The sequence below is a fragment of the Hetaerina americana genome, unplaced genomic scaffold, assembly GCF_022747635.1.
Source record: "Hetaerina americana unplaced genomic scaffold, ioHetAmer1.1.p SCAF_5, whole genome shotgun sequence".
NCBI classification, from domain to species: Eukaryota; Metazoa; Arthropoda; class Insecta; order Odonata; family Calopterygidae; genus Hetaerina; species Hetaerina americana.
In genome coordinates this window covers 45,318,329-45,342,612 of record NW_027287095.1, presented here as the reverse complement: position 1 = coordinate 45,342,612, position 24,284 = coordinate 45,318,329, and the positions used below count along the sequence as shown (strand labels likewise).

At 39.5% G+C, this 24,284-nt stretch overlaps 1 protein-coding gene across 2 annotated transcripts in view; it reads right to left on the bottom strand.

Annotated features, from left to right (window-relative positions):
* The window catches only part of LOC139694041 (Kv channel-interacting protein 4-like), a 588,264-nt gene that overhangs the window by 35,048 nt on the left and 528,932 nt on the right, over positions 1-24,284 (bottom strand). The window lies entirely within an intron of this gene.

Below are 24,284 nucleotides of genomic sequence, written 5' to 3'. Positions count from 1 at the left end.
ATATTGTGCTTTATTCATTTTTATTAATTAAATAAAATAATGAGCTTATGAGAATATGTTTACAATAAATAACACAATTATTGTATGCGCTGAAAATAATGCGCTAGTAAGTAATACATTTATTATTACTGGGTATAATAAAACTTTTCGGCGTGAGCTCTCCATAAAATACATTATACTTTTCATTTGTGCTAATTACAGGTATTAGAGTGATTATTTACCATGGGTTAATAACTCAGTGAAGTGGTTGTTTATCTTTTTACAGAAATAGCTACAAATTCTAAATTTCACGTCATTCTGATTAAGAATGGGGAGAAGTATAGGAACTCATTACACTTCCTTGACGAACCTGTACATCGGTGGTGATGTTATCATTGAATGTGAGATTGAATCGTTTCTATGAGATAGCTTTACTGACAAAATGCCAAGCGGAACAATTTTGCTGAGAAGTGGTAGGAAGAAAAAAAAAATTTATGCTGAAAATAGTGCCTAGGCCAACTTTTATTTTCAATTGCGTAAGCATAAACTTCCTATTTTAGCTTATGACGCCAGAGTAGATAAAACATTTAAATTATTTAGACCTGGGTTGTTTAGTTAACCGTTATATTCGCCAAAGAACATAGCCTTAAATAATTTTAAGGCATAACATCCATAAGCGAAACATTGAATAAACGAAATGGTGGACGGCATAACTTGGTGGGACTCCTTCATGATGGCTAGGAAAGGAAGTACTAGGCCGTTCCATAGAATATAACTTTACTACAACCGATTTCGATACAGCGTATCATCATCAGGCAGATGATGGTACGCACGCTGAATAAAACCTGGCCGCAGTAAATTTATATTTTGTGAACTAGCATAGTGTTTCCTTTCCTACGCATCATTGGATGATAGTTTTGAGACAAAAGCTAGGTTAACAGAATTGTCCTATTACTCAAGAAGATGGGCCACAGATCACAGTTTTAGGTAAAACATAAAACGAAATACACCTCTTAGAAACAAGTGAAGCAAAAATCAAGTAGACTAATGTTTCTACGAAAAAGTGATATTGAGTTACATTATTTATGCAGTAGATTGTCGAAAAATCCTAAGGGACGACATTTACTGAAAACCTAAATTGAATGAAACAAAGACGGAAACAGTTAGAGGAGAAGAGCAAAGGGTGAATTATTAAAGAGATGAAAGGTGTCGTCGCAAGGAGCTATACAGAAATGAAAAAAATGGCTGGTAACGGGAAAAGTTGAAGATCTGCTAGACGCCAGTATTCGAATTGATGAACTATGACGATGATTATATAAATATAATTTCTTTCAGAATATTTTAATTTGACTTAATATGAGTTATCAAAGGCAAAAAGGCTAAATATTTTACTAAACGAACATTTCGTGACGAAAATGTTAGCTGAAGAAACGAGTATATTGAGAAATGGATTTTTAGCAGAACAACTTAAGAATGACTTCCCAACAGAACACCGCAGAGAGACCTCAACGAAGTTAATATGGTAAAATTTCCCCGCAAAAGAATCTCGGTAAATATTTTCAGTCCTTGTTGTCAATTAATGGATGGATTCCAATTTGTGTTTGATACATTAGCCATATAATCTGCTCCACGAGAATTCCTCCGGAGGTAAAATCTCACCGCGACATAATACTAGAAAGGAACCACGATCCCTAAGACTTCAATGCTCCTCGCACATCTCTGCAAAACAACCAATAGGAACCAAACCACTGTTCCCCGTCCGTTTCTTCATTCAAGCGGCTTAAATTCCACTTAAACCTCCAACCGATCTTCCCTACTCCTGGTATCCCTTCCTCTCTGCCCCTTGTCAAAAATTGGAAGAAATTAATCCACACCCGACCGTCCGCCGGATTCCTTCATTCGGCCACATCCCTCTCTCCACGCCTCTCTCCTCCAGTGAGACTCTTCCACTTACTTTGCCTCCTCCCATTGTCTCATCTCCCCTTACGGCACACCCTCCATCAACATTCTTCCTCTTACACCTAGCCTCTCTTTCAGCTCTTATCGCCTCTTATTTTTCCTCACTTCATACCCCAAGAGAGAAATAATCTCGGGGGAAGCGACTGGAGTCCTGAAGGGGAGGGAGCGAGGAGACGGGAAAGAGTAACTCCACCCTCTGACCGCATTTTTCGTTGCTCAATGGCTTCTTTTTCTCCCTAAAAGTCTCGTATGGCTGGCAAGATCCAGGAACAAGCTTTGAAACTATATAATTTGCACTCTGAAAATCGCAGCTTTAATAAGAAATCATTAGAATTCACCACAACAAATGAAATTAAAACGCGACTTATTATGCCGAATATTTAGGGTATTCTCTCATGAATCTCTGCAAAATATATCACTTTTAAAGAACGTAACTTTCTCAATATTGCTATTTTACTCATATTATGAACACCTATTGATTTTATATCACGGTAATAGGTCTGTACTGATCTTCCTTAGTATCATGCGGACGATTTGAGCCAAAGGAGTTAAGTGTTAAGTACAAACAAATAGAAATACTACAGGAAAATAACGAGGAAACGTTTTCCAATTTTTTCCAAAAGAAGAGTCAGGTTAGTGCTAAGCTTACATATTCCTTGTATGCAATGTGTGTCATATCTAATGACAACTATCATTTGGCCTGCAGGGAAATAAACGTGCCAACCTAAAATCTCATGCGCAAAGTACTTCTGATTATTACAATAATTAAAGAATTGATACATAATAAAATATTTGAATCTTAAGCTATAAAATTTTATTACGAAACATTTTGCACAAAATGGACTCTACCTATAATGAATTTTGCGTTAAAAATGTTGAGATTCGATTCGAGTCTCGCTGAGATTTCTAATAAATACGTTTCAAACTTTGTTTGACCAAGATATAATATATCCCTCCTTAATAATGTTATAATGATAACATTTTATGGAGAACATGTATCCTTTTATTTGAGAGTTAATTATTTTGTATTGACGTAAAAGTTTAAAAAAAGTTAACTTTTCTTCCCGGCGCGATCTGATTAAAGTCTCTTTGTTTACGAAAAGTGTAAATCTGGGATAAAAACATGTCAAAGAGGATTATATTTTATGATGCCACGTAAACGAAGGTAACAAATAAATTGGCACTTGCTGGCATCATACAATATTCTTTAAAAATATTGTGGGGACTCTGAGCATATTTTTTAGTCTTGAGAGATACTTAATAATCAGCGACAATATGTTAACTCCGATTCATTGAAGATATGCTTTTTGTTATAAGAGTATTTGTGTGAATGACGAAAATAATGCAATTAAATAGTATTCGAGGGAGGAAATGAATCTCAACTGAGGAAATTCTTTCCGTGTTTGTACAAGCTAAAGGTAACGAGATAGCGATTTGGATATATTGATTGTTATATAGTCCGTTTTGTCCAAGAGTAGTTCGTATTTATCTATCAATTAGACAATTTTGTTTAAACAGCAAGCTACTAGAAAAAAATATTTTCCAGAGTGTTTCAGTTGATGGACGAATAGGGAGGGACATTCTTGAAGTTGAAATTAAAGTGCTTTGAAAGATTGATTCTTGCTACAAATCAACCAATTTATTCTCTCCAACCAAATCTCTCAGCTCTCATTATTGCTTGATTGTACAAATTTTCTAATATGAACTTAACGTGAAAAGGTATTTTGGCATAAAATTAAAAAAACAAGCTATCCTAAATCTAGCAGACGTAACTTTAGGCATTATATACCGATTATGAGCACTAAAGCTATCCATATATCTATAATGCACACACATATATAATGTTTATGCACACACATACACACGTAACGTAATATTCCGGAGCAAGAATGTTGAATGATGGCATTCAATTCAACTCTCTTAATCCATATTTCTCCAATCCTTAGTCATCGCTGAATTCAAAATCCATTCCCCATTCCTTGCGTTTCTCCCACCCCCCAACTCTTTCTCTTCTATCCCCTTCATTCTTCCTCCACCCGACCCAAATAGAATCACCACTTAACCCCAGAATCCTCATCATTTCCGTTAATGGAATGCATGCTATAGAGAGATGATGATATGAGTGGGGGAGGTCGAATCATTACGTGAGTAGGAAATGAGCATTTGTCACTGCCACTTCTACTTGCCCCAATTGATTAACCCTCGCTTAATGAAGCCGATAACTTCGATCGCCCCTTTGTCCTGGAAAATCTTTACTAGAGGTTGGAGTGAAGAGGCTGGTTTGGAAGTGCGCCAAATATAACCTTGGACTGACCTCCTCCTTCAATTACTCCCTTCTGACCATTCAACGGTCTCGCACTATCAGTGTGATCTTTGATTTGGCGCCAAGGAAAGCAGAACCCTTCTGGAAAAGTGCGACATGGACGGGCACGGCAGTTTTAGTTCACTGCCCACGCTCTACTATTTCTTTCCCTTTGCCTCGCTCCACCCCCGTTGATCTTTCCTCGCATTCAACAAAATAGAGGCAGGGACACGAACACGCAGTCATTGTTTTCGCTTCCTTAACGGTGTTGCTGTCGACGAATGAGACGACGTAACTGCCTAATCAGGCACACAGGTTTTATTACTCGAGACAAAAAACTGTAAAAAAATCCACGTGCAATCAGGAATGAACGGTTTCACTCATTGGTAAAGGGTTCCCGATCCACAGGATAACAGGATCACTTCGTCACTGTGAATATAGGACTTCCTGAATAGGTTAGTTTCCAAAAACTTTTCGGTTGACTCTTTGCACTACTGAATAGATGGATAACTGATGCGCAGCTATTGATGCTACTAAGTTGCGCGTTACTTCACGATACTCTTTATTATTTCACAACACTTTTCCCTCAGCTTATTTACATTTTTAAAAATTGATTTAAATGGAACATTTTTCAAGTTATTCTTTAAAATGCTTAAAGATCAAAAAGCAGACATTTTTATTCCACTCAATTAGAATGAGACCTAGGAAATGTTTCCAGTTTAACAACCTTTCGACAAATGACGCATGATATGGGAATACCTCAAATTTGATAACAAATAATCATTATACTATGAGATAAGGAAAATGAAAAGTTCATCACCAATTTTATGGTAGATATCAGTTTCAAATACTTAAGGTGCTTTTAATTTTAACGAGTTAGGGACTTCATCTAAATCGACCTTTGTAAGAACCGATGGTTGGCCCTTGAGTTGACGGAGTCGAGTTCCACAAGAGTGCAATTCACTCAGATTTTTAGGAAATTATTTAAAAAATAGATAATAGTCTTTCACTTATGTATACACTCTCAATACTATTGTACCTCATAGTTGTCATATATACATATTCATATGGCAACATTTCTTTAGGACAAGGGTTTTCTTTCGATTTTACTGAAGATTTGTCTCATAGTTGGAAAACTTTCCTAAACTCTACACCCAAGAATTAGATTATGATTAATTCATGCATCCTCCTGATACCAATTTTACAAAATGATATTTATTCGATATAAGTAAATGGATGGTTTATTAATATTTGACCAGCATCGAAACGCTAGGATTCGGACACGAAAAAATATCTTGCACGTTATTCACGAAAATATGGGTGCATTCATAATTTAAATTGCCTACACAATATTGATTTGGTGTAAAAAAGTATATTAGAAAAATTAAATCATATGGATGCATTATTGTTGTATTTTACAATGGGAAACATTATTTGGACACTGTGCTACAAAGCATATTCGAAAAAGAGGGCTGAATTTCTTATATATATATATATATATATATATATATATATAGGCAGTTGAGAACAAAATTTTATGCATGTAGCGCCATCTATTAATAGTTTCCTGAGCCAATGAAGTTAACGTTTTGCTAAATAGTCATATGGCTAACGTTGAATGCAAATAACAATGTCCACGAAAATCGTCGCTCCCGCTAGTTGCAAGGGGCGTGCTGTGATCCGAGCGCGTGCAAAAGGATCATCAGCTCTTTAGTCATAGGAGCTTGTGCCTAGTTTAAGAACCAATAGTAATGATTGGGGGAAATTATAGACAATAGTGCCGAGACTTCAAAAATAGCCGCAAAAATTTAAATGACGAAGAGCACACCGCTCTTCGTCAAGCAGCAGGCTTAGAATCCAGACCGATGAAATCGTTCAACAAGTGGATCAAGAACTGCGATCTGATCGACGATTGACAATTAGTGAGTGATCTGGCCGATGAGTACTATTATTGGACGCACCACTGTTTCGACAAATGTTACGGAAAACATTAGATATAAATCATTTTGTGCACGGTGGGTACCGAAAATTCTTACCGACCACACAGAGAGCAAATATTGTTGATTGGACCAGCGCTTTCGGACCGCTATCGACAAGATGTAGATGACTTGACCTTGCACCTAGCGACAACTTCTTCCTCTTGCACATGAAGCAGTGCCTTGGTGGGTAACGGTTTGAAGACGAAGAGGAACTCAAGACCGAAAGAGGCGAACTTCTATCCTGAGGGATTAAAGATGGCTGGTACAGCATTACGGAAATTACTTAGAAGTGAGCTGCGATTATTTAGTAAAGTGAAGTAGGTTTGTAGAAAACTAACACCGTCACTTATAACGTTTTCGGACGCATGTATTTTTTATGACCAATAGGCCATGAATTTATGAATGTGCATCGTATATGAATGGAAATTCTGCTTGTTAATAGAATGTAAATGCTCGTAAGTATCACTGCTTCTCTCCAGGAGACTCATGAATGCATTATAACCAATATATTATATATTGTAACATATTAAAAATATTACTTTTTCATAATACTAAGGGGTTCAGAGTATTGAACGCTTTGCGATTTCATAATCACAGATTGGAAGAGAGATTGACTTTATTAGTTAAGGTCTGAGTCACTGACATAGAATTATCGTATTTGCACATGCAATCGTGTATCCTTTCAATTTTAGTATATTATACAATCTAGTTAAGTAAACAAATTTGCTAATCAACTTATTATGAAGCCAAAAGTTTACATCTATACGAGTGTACCTTGTATACAAATTGTGCCTTAGACAAATAATAGTACATAGCTGCTCACCTGTGAACTTATTAATGTTTAATGTTTATTAGAAATAGATTGAGCATTTTCTTAAGAATCACGCTAGGAACGAGTACAATTGAATTAAAAATGGCAAACATATTTGCGGCTAGGGAACATGTAATTTGTTACATGTTTTTTAGCTTTAAATGGCAATATGTATTAAATTTATGAAACTTTGCCGAAGCCATTATTTAACTTCTAAAAAACTTGTCTACTTCCATCTTCCCCTCTGTATGATCTGAAGACCCCATTAATATAATCACCAAGTGAGTTCTTGCACATAAATATCCTAAATTCATGTTTTTCTTATAAATATATTCATTTTAAGTAAAGAGTTAGTTAATTGTATACCAGTGGCCTACAATTATTACTCGCATATTTCACATTAATACAGAGCAGAAGAGACCCGTGAGAGCACACCCCAAAGAATCTTATGACCATAGACCTAAATATTGACAAAAACATGATGTAAACTTAATTAAATAAATTATTATATCTTCATATTAACTGAAGTGACAACTTATAGGTAAAATAAATTAAGTATTACAGTATTACTTCATGAAGCGGTTTATTCCCGATCTCAGGAGAGATATCTACCAAGCTTTCTCGTGGGGATTAATAGCAAACGGTTTTCAAGAAACATGCAATCTCTTCAGGCAATGAACGTTAAAAAATATCATTCCTTCTGGATTTTGATTTAAATAATATTTGTTGATTTGACATTTTTGATCCAGTTTCATCCGTAGATGTTTTATTAATTGGGCGAGTTTCGAAGATTGCGTTCTTCTAATTAATTCGTTAATTTTAAAAATGAGCATTTTTTCCGAAATTCATAAATTAGAACCATAATGTCCACTGATTACGTTTTATTCTATGATTTAGACACTTATAAATTTATTATGAAATCATTGGTAATTAAATTCTCTATGTGTTAGACAATAGACGATATTTGCTTTTGAAATGTTAACCATTTCATGTCACCCTGTTTGCTGACTTTTAATTTGGAAAATAATACAGAATTTTTCTCCTCCATTCAAGTCCAAATCAACAAAATAGGATACTAAACCCCTAGAAAGTTAAAACTAAATGTAAATACGAGTTGTTTGAGAGGCGACAATTGTGTCCAAAGCTCCAATTTACTTTCAACTTTTTATGCATCCAAACCATGAAATCACGCACACTAAATAATACCCATTAAAATTTTTTAAACAATTTAAATTGATAAATAATAAATCAAAGACTCAATAAGATAATACTGAACATAAGATCATTTCAATTCAGTTAAACAATTGTAAATAATGGAGGAAGTAATAAAATGTACAAGCACTGATCAGTGATTTGAAATTTGACCAGTGAAATTGATTGTAGGGATGATAACATAACGGAATCCCACATTGGTAAATAAAAACTCTTTATGTCTTCCATGCTCTTTAATTCTATAACTATTCCAGTTACCACGGTAAAACATATCACCTTGAGTTTACAATGACCGGGTACTATATTTACCAACCGGTAATGATGCGTTAGCATCGGAACCAGACAGGTTATTTTGTTAATTGATGCGAAAGTTTAGTGTTTTTATTAAAAAACAATCATACTGTTATGATAATACCCTAAATTTTTTTTAGCTTGCCGCAAGAAATATCTAAATGATGTGCCATATTTAATTGCGAATACCTTTATAGCATTCTAATTGATACCGTATTGATCTCAAATATTTTTCGACCGTTTTTCTTATTTTGCTTTCCACTTCTTCCACTATCGCTTTCATCTGAAAATTTGGACAAAAGAGAGAAGAACAATCCAGTGACAGCAAGGAAATACTCCAAACCGCAAGAGCACTGACCACTTCAATCGCGGCAGTCAGGTTTCGACACTCGCCACTCCCTTTGCAGAGGTTTTCAGAACGCAAGAAGGGGCACTTTGAGGCCGTCAAGAGGTAATGGGCTTGTTTGACGAGCTACCTCTTCCCCTGCATTGTAGGAGGGCTATGTACGAGGGTCATCCGGAAAGTAGTACCCGTTCGTGAAATAAAGACACAAAAGTAAATATTAACAAACATAAAAAATTTTATTTGAAAGAGGATACTTTAAACTACTTCTCAACATAATCTCCAAGCAAATTAAGGCATTTGTCATAACGTGTGACAAGTTTCTGTATTCCTGCTGCATAGTCCTTCGCCGCCAGCTCATTGAGATACGCGAGGGACCCATCTTGCACAAATTTTTGCATAATGCAGATGGTGTTTAACAATTTCATGAACAATTGTTCGAGAAACATTGGGAAAATGCTCACAGATGTCATCAATTGTGACGCGCCGATCGTTCCTCACGAATTCGTCAACTGAGCTCACCAGTTGGTCTGTAATGACAGACGGTCTCTCCGAACGCTCATCGTCGTGTGTGTTCCCCCTCCCCATGTTGAAGTTGCGACACCACCGCCGAACAGACGACTCGTCCATTACATTGTCTCCATACACCTCCTTTAATTGGCGATGAATATCACATGGGCGAACGTTTCTTGCATTGAGGAATTTAATCACTGCCCTCACTTCACAACTGGCGGCGTTCTCAATTTTTTTAAACATTGTAAACAATCACAGAAACAACACAGGCAATGCTAGCGTCACGCAACTTGGCTCAGAGAAGGCAGACAAGCCACTGAAGCTATCTGACCTCGTCCAGCGGCTACTCGCGTCGTCAGCACTTCATGCGGCACGAACGGGTACTACTTTCCGGATGACCCTCGTAGTTTGACTACGGAGGAAGGTGGGGGGAATAATGGATGAAGTTGCTGTAGCAAACGCAAACAAACGACACGTTCCCTAGCCAAGGGGACTCAGGGGGGCGCAAGGGAGAGAGGAGAAGTGAGGAGTGGGAGTGTGCAGAGTTTTGGATCTACTAGGGCGTCGCGCCAATTAGGCACAGACAGATTAATGAAGGGACAGTTCGGCGTGGCTTAGTCCCTGCCCACCCCGAAAAAACATAGGCTGGTAAAAAACATTCAGCGAAATGTTTTTCAGCGGTACTTTCCGAAAATACAATGGACTAGAGTTTGAATTTGATAACATTAAAATCTCTATACATATCTAAAAAGGATAGTACTATTTGTAAAATTGAACCTATTTGTACTTGTAAACTTTGGGTTGATTCAACTCATAAACGTATGCCAAGAAATGTAGATTGCTCAACAGATGGGGTCAATTTACTATGGTGTCGCAAATTTACATAAAAAATTCGGTGTCAAAATAAAATATGGAAGTACTTTATACAAGGGAGTACAATAGACGGATGAATTCACTATAAAATTTTAATTAAAATCCTACAAAATAACATAAATAAGTAGGAGAACACATTTTCCATGATATGTAATTACATGTGTTTTAAACACGCTTTCTACGTAAATAATAAAAATAAAGTCTCATGCGCCTGATCACTCAAATGAAACTCTGAGGTACATTTAGGTTACTATTTAGAATGTTCAGGGATTTTTTATTTTTTATGTTCGCTCAACGACCGCAAATGTTTGAAAATTCCAATAAAATACCGATGGTTTCAATCCAGCAACCATTTTGGTCTTCATTGGAATACCACGAGAAGAAGCTTAATAAGGCCTGGTAGCGCTTCATTCTACTAAAATATCAATATCAAAATGATCAATGATAAAATAAAAATTTAATAAATATGAATTAATCGAATTATGATTTTCGGATTTGGGTAGAAATATTGGAAAAAGGTTGAAATTTTTGTTGTCATAATGTGATTCTACCAAAAATTATGACATGCAATAAAGATAGTCAATCAACGGATGTTTTCAATTCATATTACTCTCAGTAGCTGTTTTATGGACCACACGTGACTGACAACTTACCCCGTTAACCTATTAATTTACCCGTATTTATTTTGGGGAGGTGGCTGGTGAAAGTCCCAATGCACTTTTTTTGGGAATTTTAAAAGTAATGCCTCGTGAAGTTCGTGTCATTAGAATAGAAACAAAATTATTATTTTAATTTGCAAAATTTGTGAGAGTACTAAATTATTTGTAATTATCCATATATGTGTGTTTGAATAACGCTAATAATAATATAATTTCATCAGTAAAATCGCTCTTCCAGAATTATCTTTACTAGGAGTTAATGAAGGCTTCCACAGAGCCTAAATTAGGCTTGTTCTATGTTATAAGAGCATTCGAGCTTCAAGCCGTAACGAGAAAGAAAAGGTCGTATTTGGTATTAAAATCGTCTTAAGCATACATTCTTATTCGAAATCTCATCCATTCAAACCCGCTTTTTTTGAGTCGGGCAGGAAGAAGTTGAGGCAGGAGAGGCGTCATAATCCCGTCTCGATTAGTCACAGTCTATAATACAGTCCTTTCATTCTCGCCTATTCTCTTCCTGCGCAGTAAAATGACTTTCAGTCATTTAATATGATAGCTTATTCGAAAATCATCTTTTGTGCATTTCATATCATTTGTGCTCCATGGTACACACGACTCTGTCATCATGCAGACTGAGACATAGCTTAATGTCTTTGCAAAATATCTGCATTTAAATTTAGAATAAAAAATCAACTCTTCTCCCAAGGTCTTTGTTTGTCTGACTCTTTGCGGATTTGCTCAAATATAAAATAAAGGCTACTGCTATTTCATTCTCTAGCTGAAAATAACTGTTTTGACTTGGGGACTATGTTATTTTCCATTTCCCTTAACATCTTCTGTTGAACTATGCATATATATATATATATATATATATATATATATATATATATATATATATATATATATATATACAGGTAGGTTCATTCTCTGCCTGGCTTCTGCCGAGAACAGACGTGCTCGAGCTCGCTCCCTAGAACCGGTTCGGCCCTACCTGAGACTACCTGCGTGCCTGCTGTTACTTCTGTGTTTGTTCTTCCCTAGTGAAGTGTAGTTTAGTGTTAGCTTTAATTTTGTGAAATAGTTAGTTTATTTAGTTTTTGTGCTGTTTGTTATTAGTTTTTAATAGTTTGGTGGTATTCCTAGTGGGTACTCTTAGTGGCTTGCGGTGGTTTTTGTCCGTCGAATCTAATTGGTTATCGGTGAGTGTTTTATTTTCTTTACCATCTTTTTTCTTTCCTTTCTTTACTTACTTAAAAAGCGTAACTTATTGATTGAGCTAAATTTAACTAACCCCTCTTAGAAATTTTAGCATAGTGTATACAGGTTAGCTTTTGTTGGGAACTCAGTAGTTTAATTAGGATGGCTTCATCTAGGTCCCCTGTTGCCATGCTCGAAGGCACTGGCGAATGCGCGGCTTTAAGGGCCCGTATCGTCATGCTGGAGAGAATGGTGCGGGAGCTTCGATCGGAGATCGCCGGCCGGAGGGCTCCCCTCGGGAGAGATGGTGCTCGGGGTGGGAATACGAAAACCCGCCACGCCCATATGGGTGCACGGATTCGTCCGAATGCTACACGTGGCTGGGCGATTAGAGACCTACCCCGTGTCCCATCTCCCAACGAGGGAGTGTCTCACGTCCGTAGGTCAGACGATTGGAGGGTTGTCTCTCGAGGCAAGGGGAAGGTAACGCTGCGGCGTGGATTGGACTCTGCGGAGGCAGATACCATCCCCGTCTCCAACAGGTACCAGGTGTTGTCGGATGACAGCACCACCGTACCTGCAGCCCCTACCCCTACTCCGAGGGCACTGCCTAGGGTAAGACGTCAGGGAACGGGAAGGGAGGGAATTGTAGTAATAGGTAGCTCGAATGTCCGTCGTGTAATGGTCCCATTGAGGGAAAGGGCGCGCCGCGTAGGCGCCGATCAACGGGTGACCGCCTGGTGTATACCAGGCGGAGGAGTCCCTCAGGTGACGAAGGCGATCGAGGCGGCGGTCAAAGGCACGAAGTGCTCTAGGCTGCAGGTCGTGGCCCATGTGGGCACCAACGACGTCACGGACCGTGGATCCGAGGAGGTCCTCCGTTCCCTTAGGGAACTGAGCTCCGAGGTGAAGCGCGTCCAGGGCGTCGAGGGGGTTCGGCTGGGACTAACGGTCTGCAGCATCGTTCCGAGGGAGGATCGCGGGTCTCTGGTTTGGAGCCGAGTGGAAGGCATAAACCAGAGACTATCGAGATTCTGCTCGGACATAGGAGCCTCCTTCGTCGACCTCAGACCAACCCTCCGATCTTGCAGGACTCCCCTTAACCGATCTGGGGTCCATTACACGGCGGAAGCGGCGAGTAAGGTAGCGGATAGGATACTCGACCACTGTAGGCCTTTTTTAGGATAGAGGGCAGGTCACTTAGTGGGTCAATAACATCTGGGGATAGCGCGTATAATATTATTAATAAAAATATAAAAGTCATTGACAACACTGGCATTGATTTAGAAAGACATGTGACACGCACTTCCCCACAAAGGCGTCCTAAATTACAGTCAGGCACAAATAAAGACGTTATTCAACATCAAAATAATTTAACTATACTTGTTATAAATTGCAGAAGCCTCAAGAACAAATCAGCAGATCTAGAACACATAATCCAAACTCATTCCGCTGATATAGTATTAGGCACAGAGAGTTGGCTGTGCAATGATATTAATGACCAAGAAATTTTCCCAATAGATTTCAAAGTTTACCGACACGATAGAGATACAAGACCCGGAGGAGGGGTTTTCGTGGCAGTTAAAAGTCATTTTGAAAGCAGGCAAGTTTCATTTGAAAATAATAACATAGAAAGTGTTTGGTGCACCTTACTACGGACCAATCAACCCAACATAAATTTATGCTCTTTCTACAGACCTCCAGACTCAGATTTGAAAACACTTCACACCCTCAACGATCAAATTCACAAGTTTACACGTAAATATAATAACAGCATAAACATAATTGGTGGCGACTTTAACCTCCCAGGTATAGATTGGGACAGCAATATCGTTAAATCTGGGACCCGCGATCGCGAATCTTGCAATTCCATGATAAAATTGGTTCAAAGAAACTCCCTTCATCAAGCAGTACGCATGCCCACCCGTGGAAAAAACATATTGGATCTATTTCTTACAAACACGCCGAAACGTATTATTAGTGTATCAACTGATGAGGGCTTGAGTGACCATAAAGCAATTAATGTCCATTTGGACATAGCAATAAAAAAGATTGTTTTTTTTTTTATTTTTAATTATATTTAGGTAATTATACCTACATCTACATCTACATAATACCCCGCAAGCCGCCGCAAGGGCGTGTGGCGGGGGGTGTTAGGTCACCAACCGTAAAAAAGAAAAATACCACATGCAAAAAAAACAACACGGAAAATAACACCCACAGCAGCGCACACACTCATGCAAAAATCCCTTCATCCAATACTCATGCAAACACATAAACCGCAAAACAACTAAAAAACTGCACCCCATGATGCAGCACGAAAGACATCCTACAACACGGAAGCCAGGACACAACAAGCAAGAAATTGAAACACCACATGAAAATGCACCACGAAACACTCTACCCCCAAAGAGTCTCTAAATGGCAGGGAATGCGACCCAACGTTGCAGGTAGCAGGAATTTGCCCCCGCGGAGAGGGACGAGGGATTGAAAGGGAGACTTAAAAACAGATGAACGGAACACGAATGAGGTCATTCGGAAAGAATGGGTTATTATAGCAAAACACATTAGGTTAGTGGAAGAGCATGTATTTAAATACAACTAATTATTTTTTAGACGCTGAGGGTGGCAAGTGGAATTTTTGCTATCTATAACCCTGCAGTTGCTATCCCGTATTGTCCGTGGGAAGAAGGAGTCCTTGAGTCGGCTAGTTCTGGCATCTATTTCCCGAATTTTATATGCATGATCCAAGCGACTAATGTATGTAGGAGTACGAATAATTTGCGAGACCTCGGTGCTGAAACATGCGGTTCTAAATTTATTTAATAATTTCAATCTTGCATTGAATCGTCTCTCAGCCAATGATTCCCACCCCAAATCCATGAGCATTTCGGTGACGCTTTGCGTTTTATCGTAGGAATTTTTTACAAAACGGGCTGCCCATTAAACCCAACAAATCCCCGGGTCCCGAAAATATACCAGCTAGGGTGATTAAACATTTAGCTCCAAACATTGCCCCGTACCTTGAATTTATATTTAACAAATCCCTCACAGAGTGCAAAGTACCTAAGATTTGGAAAACCGCGCAAATAACGCCTATTTTTAAAAGTGGTGACAGGGAGGATCCCAGTAATTACAGACCTATATCTCTCACTTCTATCTGTTGTAAAATCTTAGAGCACATAATTGTCAGTTCAATAATGAGACACCTTGACAATATTAACTTTTTAAGTGACAATCAACACGGATTCAGGAAAACCCGCTCCTGCGAAACCCAATTAGGATTATTTACACATGATTTACTTGTATCTGGTGAGAGAGGTAGGCAAGTGGATGCCATCTTCTTAGATTTTCAAAAGGCATTTGATAAAGTCCCACATGGTAAACTCATTCATAAATTAAAGGTCGCGGGTATAAACAAGGGCGCCATAAGTTGGGTTAAAGATTTTCTTTCAGAGCGGGAACAGAGGGTAGTCCTTGATGGCGCTAGTTCCGACAGCGTTCGAGTCACGTCGGGGGTACCTCAGGGAAGTGTGATCGGGCCGTTACTTTTCTTGATTTTTGTTAACGATTTGAACCGCGAAGTGAAAAGTAAAATTAGGATGTTCGCGGATGACACGGTGATCTATCGGGAGATATCTGGGGATGAGGATCGTTTTATTCTAGCGCAGGATTTAGATTGCATTACTAAATGGTGTTCTAACTGGGGATTGACTCTAAATTATAATAAATGTTCAGTGGTAAATTTCTTTAAAAGATCAACGGGATTTGCTTACAAATTAGCTGGAGGTGACCTAGCCGTAGTTGATACGGTAAAATACCTAGGTGTCACATTCACTAAAGACTTAACTTGGGGGACTCACATACGTAAAGTCTGCGGTCAAGCAAATAAAAAATTGGGATTCATTAGACGCATTGTCGGCAAAAGTGACTCAAAGGTCAAGGAACGTTGTTACCACGCTCTTGTAAGGCCTCATTTAGAATACGCATGCAGCGTGTGGGACCCGAGTGAAAAAGGTCTCATTCGGGAAATTGAGAAGGTTCAACGCCGGGCAGCCCGTTTTGTAAAAAAATCCTACGATAAAACGCAAAGCGTTACCGAAATGCTCATGGATTTGGGGTGGGAATCATTAGAAGAGAGACGATTCAATGCAAGACTGAAATTATTAAATAAATTCAGATCCGCATGTTTCAGCACCGAGGTCTCGCAGATTATTCGTACTCCTACATACATTGGTCGCTTGGATCATGCATATAAAATTCGGGAAATAGATGCCAGAACTAGCCGACTCAAGGACTCCTTCTTCCCACGGACAATACGGGATAGCAACTGCAGGGTTATAGATAGCAAAAATTCCACTTGCCACCCTCAGCGTCTAAAAAATAATTAGTTGTATTTAAATGCATGCTCTTCCACTAACCTTATGTGTTTTGCTATAATAACCCATTCTTTCCGAATGACCTCATTCGTGTTCCGTTCATCTGTTTTTAAGTTTCCCTTTCAATCCCTCGTCCCTCTCCGCGGGGGCAAATTCCTGCTACCTGCAACGTTGGGTCCCATTCCCTGCCATTTAGAGACTCTTTGGGGGTAGAGTGTTTCGTGGTGCATTTTCATGTGGTGTTTCAATTTCTTGCTTGTTGTGTCCTGGCTTCCGTGTTGTAGGATGTCTTTCGTGCTGCATCATGGGGTGCAGTTTTTTAGTTGTTTTGCGGTTTATGTGTTTGCATGAGTATTGGATGAAGGGATTTTTGCATGAGTGTGTGCGCTGCTGTGGGTGTAATTTTCCGTGTTGTTTTTTTTTGCATGTGGTATTTTTCTTTTTTACGGTTGGTGACCTAACACCCCCCGCCACACGCCCTTGCGGCGGCTTGCGGGGTATTATGTAGATGTAGATGTAGATAGACCTCATTCGTGTTCTGTTCATCTGTTTTTAAGTTTCCCTTTCAATCCCTCGTCCCTCTCCGCGGGGGGAAATTCCTGCTACCTGCAACGTTGGGTCGAATTCCCTTCCTTTTACTGTCTCTTTGGGGGGTTGAGTGTTTTGTGGTGCATTTTCATGTGGTAGTGATGTTTCACATTCTTGCTTGTTGTGTCCTGGCTTGCGTGTTTTAGGATGGCTTTCGTGCTGTATCCTGGGGTGCAGTTTTTTGTTGTTTGGCGGTGTATGTGTTTGCATGAGTATTGGATGGAGGGAGTTTTGCATGAGTGTGTGCGCTGCTGGGGTGTAATTTTCCGTGTTGTTTTTTGCATGTGGTATTTTTCGTTTTTACGGTTGGTGACCTAACACCCCCCGCCACACGCCCTTGCGGCGGCTTGCGGGGTATTATGTAGATGTAGATGTATATATATATATATATATATATATATATATATATATATACAGGTATATATATATATATATAGTTCATATATATATATATACATATATATGTATATATGTATATATATATACATATATATATATATATATAGTATATATATATATCCAGTCTTCCTTGAATGCTCGTAGAGGGTTGACGTGTTTAGCGGTCGCTCCGTCCCACTTTCACTCCCAGACAATACTCGCTGCTGCAATGCCTCCCAAGGTCAACCATAACGGACCAAAGGACGATCATTCCCATGACCACGCCGAGTTAAAGTCCATGCTGGAAACAATAAACAAAACCATGGCGAGTTTCCAAGAAGAGCTGGAAACTGCAAAGAAGGACGGCTCCGAAGAAAAGATGGTGAAAATTACGTCGCTCGAAGAAAGATTTATCAGCTTTCGAAATGGAATCAACGGAGACCTAAAGCATCTTTCTGAAAGGTTGAAGGACATTGAAGAACGCGCCTCCAGGTTTGACTACCGCCTCGATGATCTTGAGCAGTACTCGAGAAGAAATTGTCTTCTTATACATGGGATCAATGAAGAAAAAGGTGAGAACTGTTTGCGTGTAGCCACAGATTTCTTCATTAATAAATTAAAGGTAAGCGTGAACCCCATGTCCCTTGACCGAAGCCACAGGATAGGTCCATTTAAGGAATCCCACAAGTATCCTCGACCCATCATCGTAAAGTTTATCTCCTATCAAGATAGGGATCAAGTGTGGAGGGCAAAAAGAAACCTAAAAGCGAGCGGGTTTCTCATAACAGAGTCACTCACAGCCACTAGGAAGCGTCTGCTACTTGCCGCCAAAGATCTCGCCGGGCCGAAGAACGTATGGACACAAGATGGTAAAATAACTATTTTAAAACCTGATGGCTCCAGGATTTATGTATCAAATGAAGGAGACATGCAGCAGGCGAGTGTTGATTATAACTCTCGCAATATTTCATCGAGGAGCGGACGCCGCTAACCCAGTGTGTGAATTGCCTTGAAGGCATACTTGCCTACCACGAGCATTTTTGACCAACCGCTTGCAGATAGATTAAAATAATTAAATACAGTGATTTGTGACTTGCCAGTGCTCTCTCTACTACCGCGAACACATTCCCTCATAGTACCTTACCGCGCCGCACTCTTACCTTTTGGTACTCGAAATTCCTGCCTTCCGTGCTTTGTGCCTCTACATTCTCGTCGCCCACTCTCCGGAAATTGCTCCTGATCTGCCTTCTTTCATTCTGTGATAGTGACTTCCCACTACATCTTACTCCTGCATCTCTAACCTTCTATACCCTGTTGCTGCTTGATCCAGCTCACCTGTTCCTGATCTACGTTGCGAAGTCATCAAGTGAAAAGTGATTTAGTGTCAGTGCCCAGTGCTTTTCCCCTAGTTGTCTTAAATAGTGCCTCCCTTTTAAATAGTGTCTTATATTCTTTTTCCCATTTGAATAATCATCCCGTAGTGCTGTGTTTAGAAGTAATTTAGTGAAAATTTATTTAGTGTCAGTGCGTAATGCTTTTCCCATATCTCACTTGATAGTGCCTTCCTTTCAATTGAGTTTGCAGGATCTTTATTTACTTGTTTCCTGCAATTGTTTAGTCTTTGCGTAGTGCAGTGCTTAGCGCCTATCCCATCTAGTGCTTTTCTGAACAATCTCGTAGACTACCTTAACAAATACAGTGTATCGCTATTAACGTACCAATGCTTTTAATCTTGTAAATACTTAGATCTTTAATATTTTTAATTCTTTCCTCTTATGCTTCTGCTTGTGTTAATCTAGATAGCTTCGCTATTTCCAGTATTTATCTAAGAAGTATGATGAACCCCTCTTTTGGCTCTCAGGTTCCTAAAAACATAACTTCCCAGTCGTCACCCGTAAGCCATTACGCCTTCCCAAATTCCCAAACTCATTATCGCATACCCACTACCTTACCCCCACGGCAGGACACCCTCATCTACATCTACATCTACATCTACATAATACCCCGCAAGCCGCCGCAAGGGCGTGTGGCGGGGGGTGTTTGGTCACCAACCGTAAAAGGAAAAATACCACATGCAAAAAAACAACACGGAAAATCACACCCACAGCAGCGCACACACTCATGCCTTCATCCAATACTCATGCAAACACATATACCGCAAAGCAACTAAAAAAACTGCACCCCATGATGCAGCACGAAAGCCATCCTACAACACGGAAGCCAGGACACAACAAGCAAGAAATTGAAACATCACTACCACATGAAAATGCACCACAAAACACTCTACCCCCAAAGAGTCTGTAAAGGGAATGGAATGCGACCCAACGCCTACTACGTGGATGTGCTGGAAAGACTCCGAAAAAGAGTCAATAGGGCGAGGAAAGATATCTCCGCTCCCTGGAAACTTAATCACAACTATGCGTCTTGCCACACGAGTCCGTCCGCGAGTTCCTGGCAAAACACCAGGTGCCAACGCTGCCCCCGCTATAATCCTGACCTCACACCAGCAGACTTCTTTTTGTTCCATCGGATTAAGGTAGCCCTGAGAGGAACCCGTTTTTCGTCCATAGAAGAGAACCAATCAGCCGTGACGAATACTTTGCGAGAGGTCCCCGGGGACGCCTTCCAGGGCGCACACCAGTCATGGAAGAGACGCTGGAAAAAATGTGTAGAAGGGCAACACCTAGAAGAATTTCAAGTGTTTGCGCAAATCTATTCAATAAGTTAATTCAAAAATCATAATTTCTTAACTTTCAGAATGCATTATGTATGAACTGGTCGGTGTGGTTGGTGACCTAAAAACCCCCACCACACGCCTTTCCGGTAATTTGCGGGGTATTGTTAAGATTTAAGCTTCTTTTACTCTGGTACAAAATGTTCTTCTGTGTCTCATTAAAATTTCATTAATGCTTTTATTCTGGCGAAAATGTACGAGTAGCTTAAACTTTTAAGTTTGCGAAGTTCTTGTTCTACTCTATCTACATAATACCCCGCAAGCCGCCGCAAGGGCGTGTGGCGGGGGGTGTTAGGTCACCAACCGTAAAAACGAAAAATACCACATGCAAAAAACAACACGGAAAATTACACCCCAGCAGCGCACACACTCATGCAAAACTCCCTCCATCCAATACTCATGCAAACACATACACTGCAAAACAAAAAAAAACTGCACCACAGGATACAGCACGAAAGCCATCCTAAACGAGTTTAAATATGACACTGAAGGAATTATAATGGCCCCACACTACTTAGGTAGATCAGACCACAAAGATAAACTAAGGGAGATAGATTCCAAGACAGATAGGTACAAATACTCATTCTTTCCCCGAACAATCAGTAATCATAATAGCAAGAAACCGAAGTCACTTTAGAAATATTAAAAACTTTGAATTTACAAGTCGGAACAAAATTAAACACTATAGAGATGTTAGGTATACTTTCAGGTGCATGTGTATGTTAGTTGGTAGTTTGAGTGTTTGCATGTGTGTGGGGTGTAAGTGTTCATGCATGAATGTATGCCATGTTTTTTTTATATATGATTTTGTCGTTATTGCATGCGATTTTTTTTTTATTATTTTTCTTTTCTAAATTATGGGTGGTGTCCTAGCACCCCCCGCCACACGCCCTTGCGGCGGCTTGCGGGGTATTGAGTAGATGTAGATGTAGATGTAGAAAACACGCAAGCCAGGACACAACAAGCAAGAATGTGAAACATCACTACCACATGAAAATGCACCACAAAACACTCTACCCCCCAAAGAGACAGTAAAAGGAAGGGAATGCGACCCAACGTTGCAGGTAGCAGGAATTTCCCCCCGCCGGGAGGGAAGAGGGACTGAAAGGGAAACTTAAAAACAGATGAACAGAACACGAATGATGTCATGCGGAAAGAATGGGTTATTATAACAAAACACATAAGGTTAGTGGAGGAGCCTCGGCCATACCCCGCCAGTAACACCATCACCGCAGGATGCTCTCCCACTCCTTTCCACTCAAAATACCTTGACCCCCACAGGTAACATCGCTAATCCTTGTCCCTCATACACGACTGAATTCCCCGATAATGACCTTGTGTCATTACATTTTACCCAGCTACCCACAAAATACCGGTTCGGATTTTCCCAAACCTTTTCGCCCTTAGACCCTTTTGCACCAGAATTCTTCCCTAAAAGCCACCACAGATCCCTAAATCCTCTGGCACCGGAATTCGTCTCTTTCCAACTTGAAGGTAAAAATACGTCTCGAAGACTTTCCTCTGCAACCATTGATCTACGTGAACGATACGTGGCTCCAAGTAAATTCTTTAACAATCAATTAACCTTATGCAGCATTTTTAGATCTCACCCTCGTTCTTTTCAAATAATTTATCTCAACGCCCAAAGTCTCTCTGCGCACCTTGACGAATTGTGTCAACTTCTACCTGACAACGACGTTCATGCAATTTCCATCGCTGAGACTTGGCTTAAGCCTCATATGCCTACCTCATCCATCGACATTCCTGGCTACAACTTCTATCGACATGATCGTATCGGCAAGGGTGGTGGAGGCGTAGGTGTCTACGTGAGAAAAGATCTCTCATTCAAAATTATATCAAAAAGTTCTTCCGTTTACTGCAAAAGACCCGAGTTTGCATTCTTAGAGATAACCTTCAACCTACAAAAAATTCTTTTAGGCATAGTTTACCGCCCACCCAAGATAGGTTATTTTTCCGACTTGGAAGAAGCATTATCTTCCCTCATTCCGAATTATGACCATGTTATTATTACTGGTGACTTCAATGCCAACTTTCTTTCCTCAACTCATGACTCTAAAACAATTACTAACTCTATGTCATCCCTCGGTCTTAGTATACTTCCCCTAGAACCTACCCATCATACATCTTCATCAGCCACTTGGCTTGATGCAATAATTACAGCCAACCCTGACAAAATCACAACATATGGGCAACTTTCTGCCCCAGGAATATCCATGCATGATGTGTTATTTTTAACATACTCAGTTAGATGTCCTAAATTTAAGCAGAAATTCATTCTTACTCGCGATTTCAAGTCCATAGATGACAAATACCTGGTATCCGATGCGGCTACCATTCCATGGCAGTCTATAGAATTCATCAACGACATAGATAAAAAAGTAGAACTATTTAATACGTTCTTAAATGATCTAGGAGACAAACATGCACCGTTTAGAAAAATCCGACTGTCCAAACCACGCTCCCCTTGGATAACAGATGAAATAAAATACTTGATGCGTAGGCGTGACGCAGTCTATAGCCTGTTTAAAAAACATAAAAACGAAAATGTATTCAATATCTACAAAAAACTGCGTAACAAAACTAAACAAGTCATTAGAAATTCCAAAATCAGATATGCCTTCCAAATATCTAAAGAGCCCCCGTCACATATTTGGAAAAGCTTGAAGTACCTTGGTGTTGGAAAAACTAAAAATCAACACTCCCTACCTGCTGACATTTCTCCAGGCGACCTAAACCGTTTATTCACAACCCCACCGACGGAAATCGACTTTAATGCAAAAAATGAATACATATACAGTTTGCAAAATTCTGAACCAACTCCAGTTTCTGCTGGAAGCTCATTCAAAATTTCTCCCGTCACACAAATGGAAGTCCTCCAGGCCCTCAAAAAAATCAAGTCCTCCTCAGATGGAGCTGACGGAATTTCAGCTATTCTCATACAAAAGTTACTTCCCATTGTACTTCCTGTTTTAACTCATATCTTTAATTGGTCTATTTTAACTGAAACATATCCCTCCCTCTGGAAACGTGCCCTCGTCCGTCCCATCCCCAAAAAATCCACACCCACTAACATTGCTGAATACAGACCAATCAGCATCTTGCCTCCTTTATCAAAAGCATTCGAGAGACTCATTCACGAACAAATTTCAAAGTTTCTGAATGAAAATAACTTACTTGATCCTCTACAATCTGGCTTTCGGTCCTCTCACAGCACAGCTACCGCTCTCCTTAAAATAACAGATAACATCCGACTATCCATGGATCGCAAAGAGGTGACAATAATGACTCTCCTAGACTTTACCAAAGCCTTCGACTCTATTGACAAAGATATTCTCTTAGCAAAACTTCAAAACCTGAATTTTTCTTCCTCGTCTTTACTGTGGATTCGCTCATACCTAAGTAACCGATTCCAAAGTGTCACTACACCTAATTCATCCTCTAACTGGCACCAAATACACAGGGGTGTTCCACAAGGATCCATTCTTGGACCTTTGCTTTTTTCCCTGTATATAAACGATATTAGTAAATGCATTTTAAATTGCAATCATCACCTTTATGCCGATGATTTACAAATATATCACCATTCCCGCCTTCAAGACCTACCTACAATTATAAACGAAATTAATGCAGATCTGGCTGCTTTGTCACTATGGGGAATAAAAAATTTATTGAAAATAAACCCAATCAAAAGTCAGTCCATCATAATTGGATACCATAAAATACATTCTAAAATAAGTATTGATAAACTACCACCACTAAAATTGCAAGGATCTATCATACCATACCTAAGGACAGTAAATAATTTAGGCTTAACCATAAATGAAACATTATCTTGGACTGATCATGCAATTGCTATCTGCAGAAAAATTAACTCATCCCTGCATTCACTGAAAAGGTTAAAGCACATTGCTCCCCCCTCCTTAAAGATGCTTCTTGTGTCCACTCTTCTCATACCCCACTTTGATTACTGTGATGTAGTATACCAAGACCTTTCAGGCGAACTAAAAACCAAACTCCAGAAGACCCTGTGTGTTCCTGTGTGCGGTTCATATGTGATCTTAGGAAG